This window comes from Rhipicephalus sanguineus, chromosome 8, assembly GCF_013339695.2.
Source record: "Rhipicephalus sanguineus isolate Rsan-2018 chromosome 8, BIME_Rsan_1.4, whole genome shotgun sequence".
In the NCBI taxonomy this organism is placed as follows: Eukaryota; Metazoa; Arthropoda; class Arachnida; order Ixodida; family Ixodidae; genus Rhipicephalus; species Rhipicephalus sanguineus.
Window position 1 is genome coordinate 5,131,544 of NC_051183.1, and position 8,680 is coordinate 5,140,223.

General features: G+C 45.6%; 1 long non-coding RNA gene across 1 annotated transcript; it reads right to left on the reverse strand.

The window, feature by feature from the left end:
• Positions 1–3,459: 3,459 nt before the first annotated feature.
• On the reverse strand, positions 3,460–6,808 carry LOC119401253 (uncharacterized). Its single transcript, XR_005185404.2, has 3 exons — positions 6,789–6,808; positions 5,375–5,457; positions 3,460–3,858 (listed from the first exon to the last, which is right to left on the reverse strand). It is a non-coding gene; the product is annotated as an uncharacterized LOC119401253 (long non-coding RNA).
• Between the last annotated feature and the right edge of the window lie 1,872 nt (positions 6,809–8,680).

Sequence of the window (8,680 nt, forward strand, 5' to 3'; positions counted from 1 at the left end):
CACTTCCATGCGCCTTGGTTTCTTTTAAAATCAACAATGCATGGACACTCCTCATAGAACAGTTGGGCTAGTTGGAGATTTAGCATCGACATATTTGCACTGCGCGAAAAGAACGAGGGCAGACCAATACAGCGCCTGTGTTGTGTCGTCTCATCTGTCCTCGTTGTTTCCGCGATGTGCAAATATGCCAGTGGACACTCCTACCACAGTATACAGTACTCTGGGTCTAGTTGGTGCATATTTAGTATTATAGTAGTAAACTTGGCGCCAAAAGGCGACAATGCAGGAACACAGGGACCGCCCGTCCTTACTATTGTTACCAAATATATACTCCTGCCGGGTTGCCGAACCCGGCTCAGAGCAGTTATTATTGCGATAGCAATTGACACTCTTGGCGGGTTTTTGCCGTCGACGTCACGTGTACCGGATATGTATATGTATGTATATATAAATAAAAGCCAGTAAGAGAAATAAATCAGAAGAAAATGTTTCCCGATCGCTTCACCGGGATTCGAACCTGCGACCCCTTACTCCGCAGCGCAGCGCGTTAGACAACTAAGCCACGCGCCATCCGTTCTTCGGAATAATAACTAGCTGCTTGCCGTTCTGCGTGTGACATTCTAATTTGTTGCTATGGCGTTCATTGCTTCGCCCTTGCGGCGAAACTGTGACCTTTCATTGCAGCGCTAGGCCAGCCACTGCACACCTCCTTAATTCTTTCAAATCGGATTGGTGCGTCTGAGCATGTGAACATGGCTCTGCCAAGGTCACCGAGCTGCTGTGACGTGGATGTCATGGAATGCGACGGTGGATATGTCGAGGCCACAAACAGCCGGCTGAAGAGGAAGCTACGCAGGACTTCAAGCGTGAGTGATCTCAACTACAACACGCCGTCCTCTCAGCAGACTCAGCATACGCACACAATCGCCTACATCCCCATCGCTGCTACAGGCAACCTGAATCCCCTGAATAGACAAGCTCTCACTGCCTATCTTGGCAGATTAGCTCCAGGACAAATAAGAGAGGTCCATATTAATCCCAGAAGGAATATACTCGCTGTTGAAGTGGATACACGAGCGACTCAACGCATTGAAAGCTGTGACTCAGCTCGGCAACATACCTGTGCGCTTCTTCATTGTAAATGGAGGCTGCAGCATCGCTGGTGTGATTTCCGATACAGATATTGATGACAGCGATCTATCAACGTTGTCATACACCGTTATACACAGTCGAGGTTTGTGAAGATAGTTTTTGAGGGAGACGACTTGCCATCGCATGTGAAAGTGGGCTATTTGAGGCATCCTGTCCCACCCCCTCCGCCCACTGAAAAATGTTAGGGGGGCGGAGTCCCCCCACTTTCGACAGTGGTTATTGTCAGCTGCAGACTGGGAAACTAACAAGTGAGGCAAAGTTTTACTTGAACGCAGCAATAACGTAATTATGCAATAAAACTTGAAAACGATGAACCCAGCCTTTAACAGGCACGTACACAAGAAGAGAAGAGAGACGACCACACACGCTGGGAAAAATAAAACTTATCCTACGATTGTGCTGTGACGACTGTTCACCGTGTGTCATGACTACGAACTGTAGGCTACCTGCGGTGCGGGCTGCCTATTCCATGCTTGCGCGCCTTGCGCTCGAGCATTGCAGAGGGGGCTATCGCTCAGCAGGGGCTCTATAACATTACAGCAATCTGTCATGATTTTATTTTGTTCTGCATGGCCTGAAATTTAAGTAATTGGCGACGCAAATATGGGCGGGAATCAGTAAACGTTTTATAGCCCGACCAAACGCCCTCCTTTTTCAGAAAATTTAGCTACTCTTTTTGAAAACGTATAGCATCGCCACTGCTCCATATCCAAGCTGCTGTGAGTTGATGAGTGTGCAGAAATGTCCAGTATTTTTAGTTGTGCCTAGCCAGGACAGCTAAAATATATTCCCACTTTAGTCTCCGATTAGCCTGATTCACTTTGCTTATCATATGGTAGCCTGCAGCGATCGCGGCGGCTTGTAACAAGCCAGTTGACTCGAGCAGATTGAGAAGCCCAGCTTTCAACTTTGCCCCATCACTTGATCTACCTCTCCAAGCAGATGATCAGCGTCCACGGTTTTCTGGAATAAGAAGGCTGCTCACCTGCAAAGGATTGTATCTGCTTCTAATAACGTTTATTTCTCTCTCTACCTCTCTGTCAGCAACGATGAGATCACAGAGAGCTGTACACACGCAAAAACAGCTCAACATCGTTATACTACAACTGAAAGTATCTGTTATACGCAGGGCTAAAAGTCAGGGGGGCCCGGGGGGGCCCGGGGGGGCCGCCCCCCCCCCCCCTCCAATTTTTAAGGAGGGGCTCGGCCCCTCCTCGGCAGGTCAACTGTAGCACTGCGGCACCCATTTGACAAGCACTGGAGTTGACTTTTTTTATGCAGTAGTGCTTTGTGGATGTGAATTATAGCTCTCCAATCTCTTGAATAATATTGCAGCAAAACGGCAAGTTGGGCCAGTTGGTTGGGATTCGTTTTTTCACTCGGTTACAGCGCAACACACACGAGGACAGCGCCGTGTTGTCCGTTTCCTTCTCTTGTCCTCGTGTGTGTTGCGCTGTAACCGAGTGAAAAAATCCATCTTGAATAATGATTTAATTGCAATTATTCGGTTGATGGGGCATCATCAAAACAAGAAATAAAGGAACAGGTTTCATCGTACTGCTGGATGCAATTGCCCGAGACGCTGCGCACCATGCGTAACCACCATGTTCGACTGAGCTTCTTGGCACAACACTTTTCAACGAGGCACCTGTGCGTGAGGCTTCCTGTTCGTCTGTCAGTTATGGTCCACCTTCGTCTCTTTAGGTGAACAGTCAATATTCATTCGTTTAGTTGTGTATTACGAGTCTGTTGCAATGCGAAAGACGCATGTATCTTGCCTACTTTTTTAGGCAAGTACGTGTAGAAATAAAATATCATCATCATCATCATTTATTGAACCCTTAAAGGCCTTAAACAAGGCATTACATAAGGGGGGGGGGAGCAACTAAGTATCATAAGTACATGTCATGACACAAATGCAGTGCTTAAAGAATAACAGTGAAGTAAATATACATTGCACAGTGTTGAACACAAAGATAAAGCAGATTGTGAAAGTGTCAAAACTTTTAACTACACTGTAAAAAAAATTTTGTCAAAATGACGGGAAAATCTTGGCAGCTCTATTTCCAAGCATATGGCCGTCAAAATGATGGCAGGCCGTCATTTTCAAATGATGGTAATATTTTATCATTTTGATGTCTTTCCCGTCAATTCAAAATACAAGCAAACCGTCAAATTGATAAAATGTAACTATCAAAATAACTGAAGGTCGTCATTTGCAAATGACGGTGTTCTTTCATTTTGACGTCTTTTTCATGAACTCAAAACACAACCGACCTGTCATATTGATAACATTTCACCGTCATTTGCAAATGACGGTGTTCTTTCATTTTGACATCTTTTTCGTGAACTCAAAATACAACCGACCTGTACGTCTTTTTGTCAATGCTATTATGAGACCATCAATGTAGCATTTTCTCTGCGAGGTGACAAGAGACTCTCAACATGAAATGCAGCTGCATTGTTAGTATGATGGCCCAAGAGATGAAGTGTATTCTGTGTCACTATGAACTGTAGAGTGGTGTACCTCACCATGCGACCATCACTCGACATGGGTAGTACCTAATAAAATATGCATCGAAAGCTTTTGTCAATACTTGCACATTTATTATTCAAAGCGCTTTGATAAGGCTGAGCACCCTTGGTCCTATTCCGCTGCCTTTTCCTTTACCCCGCCTTTTGGTCCGGTTGATCTGTCCAATGTACCTGGAGTAAACAAAAAGAGAATGACAGAATAAATCCATGCGCCATAAACTATGCCAATCACATATTTGGGTTTCAGATGTGAAACGCCGGAAATGTATAAACTATGCTGCATTGTGTGAGAGACACTGTATGATGAAATCAAAGGACACCAGATAGAAATGCTGAGCAGCAAATGTGACCCTATTTGTCGCATACTGAACTAGCTACATGTATATGCTCTGATGCATAATGTTCCCAAGTAAGCATGGAGGGTAATAACAAATATAAAATGTAAAAAGAGCCCACAGTTGCACAAACAAACCGTGTATTATTTCTAGTAACAGAAATAGCTGCTCATAATGTAGAGGGATAAACACATACTCTAAACCGTAATTCTGCAAGGTCATTTTGCTTCACTTCAGGAGCTCTGCCATGAATCGCATCTAGACCACTAAGTTCCAGTATAGGCTACATGCACACTTGTGGCAGCTGTCCACTTTTACAAACCTCATTATCATGCCCTGAAACTTGTTAAACATCAACACTGGTGAAATCTTGGCCTGCACTGCTAGGTGCTGCAAGATCTTCCTCACATTGTGTCACACTCTGTCTTGGACACACAATGCTGCCATGAAAGCAACTTACATGAGACGTGAATGATTTTGCACTTGAAAACACTTTTTTACAGTTTACAAAACAACAGGCAGTGGCAACACTAGAAGAAATATGCTTCTTAACGTGCCCAACCTCTTTAAAAAAAAAAGAAAACTTGACATCACGAAATATATGAGGACATCTAAATTCTTGTCCAGATGACACAGAAGCAACATCATCTCCAACATGACTGCGTGAAACAAGCACACGCAGTGCATTAAATGTTTTGAAATGTTTCGAGCAGCCCTGATTTACACATGCTACATTAACATTATGAACATTTGAATGAACTCTGTAGTGTCTCTCATATTTGTACAAGTTCTGCACTGCAGTCTCGCAAATGTGACAAGAAATCATGACATTGAGATGTGTTTCCATGAAATATACTTTAGAAGTATGCGCCTATGAGCTGACTTCGCTGACGAGGCAATATGTTGCAGCTGTGGCTTGGGTGCATGGGGTGAGTAGGCCTGCACATTAAATTTGAGGTATTAGTTCAGAGGACCCTATTTAGGGTCCGATTTGTCTTTACAAACGACACACGTGTCCTCAGAAATTTTAAAACACGGAGACAATAAATTCCAGAGATATTCAATACATACGTCGCTTCATGGAGTGTTAAAGTTGCAGTGACATCCACAGCCAAGTATGCTTGAGGTTGATATACACCTATGCCAGAAGGCTTATGCGCTGACAGTGGGGCAATACGTCGCAGCTGTGGCGTGGGTGCATGTAGGCAGTTGGCCTGCACATTAAACTTGAGGTACTAATTCAGAAGACCCCATTTAGGGTCTGGTCTTTCTTTACAAATGACACACACATGTCCTCAGCAATGTTAAAACACGCAGAAAAAAAAAAAAAATCCGAGATACTGAGTACATACCTCGCTTGGTCGAGTGCCAAAGTTGCAGTGATATCCACGGCCAAATATGATTGACGTTGACCTTTCAGACCTGTCCTGTGAACCTGAAATGATTGGAGCGATTAGCAGTCAGTCAATCACATCCATTCGATAGTTACATGCAGTAACTTGCATACTAACTTGCAAGCACTTGACAAATCCCTTAGCCTCCTCCTCACCCTGCTGTGTTTTAAATCCTTACACATGTCGAGAACATTGCAATTTAATCCAGTTTCTCCATTTTTACGCAGTGACAGCTGCTCGTTTGATAGGCGGCACTTTTAAATTTTCTATGAAAAAATTCAAAGTCGGGGCACGCGCGTGGATGCTCTTGGTGTAATGCTTCTCAATACAAACTCAGTCTTTCGCGTCTTGGTCTTTTTTTTTTTTTTATTCGCAATGCTTCAGCGCTCCCGTTCAGTGGCGTAGCCAGGGGGTGGCACACCGGGCCCGTGCCCTCCCCGAAATTCTTTTGCATACAGAGCGAAAAATGACCATTTCAAGGAGGTGCCCCCAACCCCCGAAATGAAGGCGGTGCGCCCCCCCCACCTACCCCTGAAAAATTTCTGGCTACGCCCCTGCTCCCGTTTGCATGTTACAAGGTCACTTTCGATTGCGATTCGTGAATCAGAATAGAGCTGGCCAATCGCTATCGGATACCAACGTCTGCATCCTTTGCCGGGAAACGATCAAGAAACAGAGAGAGTAAATTGCACAAGAAATGCAGTTTTAAGCCACACTACAATACAAAAAAAAACTATTAATTTATAGTTGACGTGTACTTTTACGAATTAGCGACTATAGCATCCACATTATGCAAGTCGTCAGATTTGCAGATGATCATGATCAGCATTAGCGCATGTATACCAACGAAAGATGAAAAGCAAAAAGAAACAACTAAATAAAGTCTTATACTAATTGAGGACCCTATTGAGCATTTTTTTCAAGTGCTCTGAACGTACTCGGCCGTACATGGCGCACTAGAGTTCCTCCACTCGATCCCAGTCCTCGCACCGTTTTAACCACTTTCAATCGCCATCGAAAGTGCGCGAAAAGTGCACTCTACTCAAAAACGCGCGCCAATATTCCTCGTACGTTTGAGCTTTTTTTTTTTTTCACTGGAACATTTTTATTCATTTTTTTTTCTTCTTTTATCACACTAGATGCAAGCTGACGCTTGAAAATTGCTGCACGTGGTTCAGCCTCGGTGCGAAAGCACATCGCTCGAATGCATACCGCAAAAAGCAGAACAGACGAGCCATGGGAGTCGCCTCCACAACGCGCGAAAACTTGAGCTTACTTCTTTGCTACACGCAAACGAAGTGCCTTGTTAAACCGTGCACAGCCGAAGGTGTAAACAGACGAAAGTAGTATATAAGTAGAACAGTACACTCACCTTTACACGTGCACTCGAGTTCAGGCTGCAGCTCCAAAGCACACACGCGCGTTGCACAGGCACTCGCACGCCACGCAAAAAAAAGACAAAATGGCGCACCAAACCGACATGGAAGAAGCACGCACAAAGATCGAAGAAACACGTTGGAATGTACCGGCGTACCAGCAGTACCCGCTCTCTCGGCTCTTTCTCTCTCTCTCCGGCGCGGTGGCGGCTCTGCCTCTGCCGCTCTGCCTCCTCCACTCTTTTTCTTGGAGAGGTAACCGCTGAGAGAGCGACGTGTCACGTGACGTACGGTAGCCAACCGAGGCGCGCTGGAACTTTCTCTCTCATTTTTCTCTCGTCTCTCTTTCTCTCCGCTCGAGGGCGCACCGCCTCCGCGGTGCGCCCTCGCCCCTCTGCAGTGACTGCGGAGAGAGAGAAACCGTGGCGCATCTCTTCCTTTCCTGCTCCGCCCTCTCCACCCACCGCGAAGCGCTCGCTCGTGCCTTCAAGCAGCTGGGACTTCCGTCTGCCACGGTAGATGACATTCTGCACCCGGTAGGATCAGCCCATCGCGTGCGCCCTGCCTGCGCGCGGTCCTCAACTACATCGAAGCCGCGCAACTGGCCGACCGTCTTCTCTGAACCACGCCGACCAAGCCCCCAACAAACGGAACTTCCGTGTTTTTTTTTTTTTTTTTCCCAGTCATGTGTTTATCGCGTGTGTGTGTCCCCCCCCCCCTTTTTTTTTTTCTTTTTCCCCCTCTCCCCCCAGTGATGTGTTTAACTCCCCCAGGCCTCCTCCTCCACTATAACTCTAACTTCTCCTATACTTTTCTCCCCTTTCCCCCAGGTGTCGCGGTTGTGGTGTCCTCGCCTGAGAGACAGTTACTGCGTCCCTCACCCCCACTATTCACCTAATTTTCCCAAATAAAGAATCTCTTTCTCTCGCCGTCTTTCCCATTTGACGCCGACGGCTCGTCAAAAAAGATAAAGAGGTCGCTGTCAAAATGATGGCTCGTTTTAACAGTGTATTACACGCGGTTGGTTGCAGGGCGCGAACACAAATTAATACTGGAAGGTTAAACAAAAATAAATTAAAAAATAATAATAAAAAATAATAATAAAAAAACTTTATTGAAAAGCAGAAGCTTTGTTGAACAACAGGTATGTGCGAAGGTCAGCTGAAAAGAGAAGACAGCAACGCTCTGAATTTGACTGGGTCGCGCTCTTGAACAACGTATTCAGGAAGACTGTTCCAATGTTCAATGGCTGATGGCAAGAAGGATTTGTTAAATGCTTGAGTTGAGCCATGAAGACGTTGTACACTTTTAGAGTTGTACAGTCGACGGGAAGTGCGAGATGGAGGAATGAGCAGAGTGCCATGCAGGTGAGAAAAGTTGTGATATAGTTTGTGAAACAGGCTGATCTGTGCGGTTTTTCTGCGAACAGCTAGAGGGGTTAGCTCAAGAGACGATTTGATATGAGTGACGCTTGCATGTTTACTGTACTGAGATGATATGAACCGGGCTGCACGATTTTACCGCCTCGAGGGAGCTGATGAGGTAGTCTTGATGAGGACTCCAAATGGCGGAAGCAAATTCTAGTTTAGATCTGACGAACGTTTCGAACGCAAGTTTCCTGACAGCGGGAGGTGAGGGCCGCAGAGATCTTTTTATGAATCCAAGTGTCCTGGAGGAGTCTGCTGCGAGTTTGACAATGTGGTCTGACCAGGTCAAGGTGCTGTTTATGAGGACACCCAGGTAGCGGTAGGAATCTACCTGAGATATCCCATCGGAGTTTAATGAATATTGGAAGACATGGTTGGATTTTTTGCGAGAGATGATCATGTGTTTGCACTTTGAAACATTTGGCTCCATGAGCCAGCGCGAGCACCATGCCTCGATAATG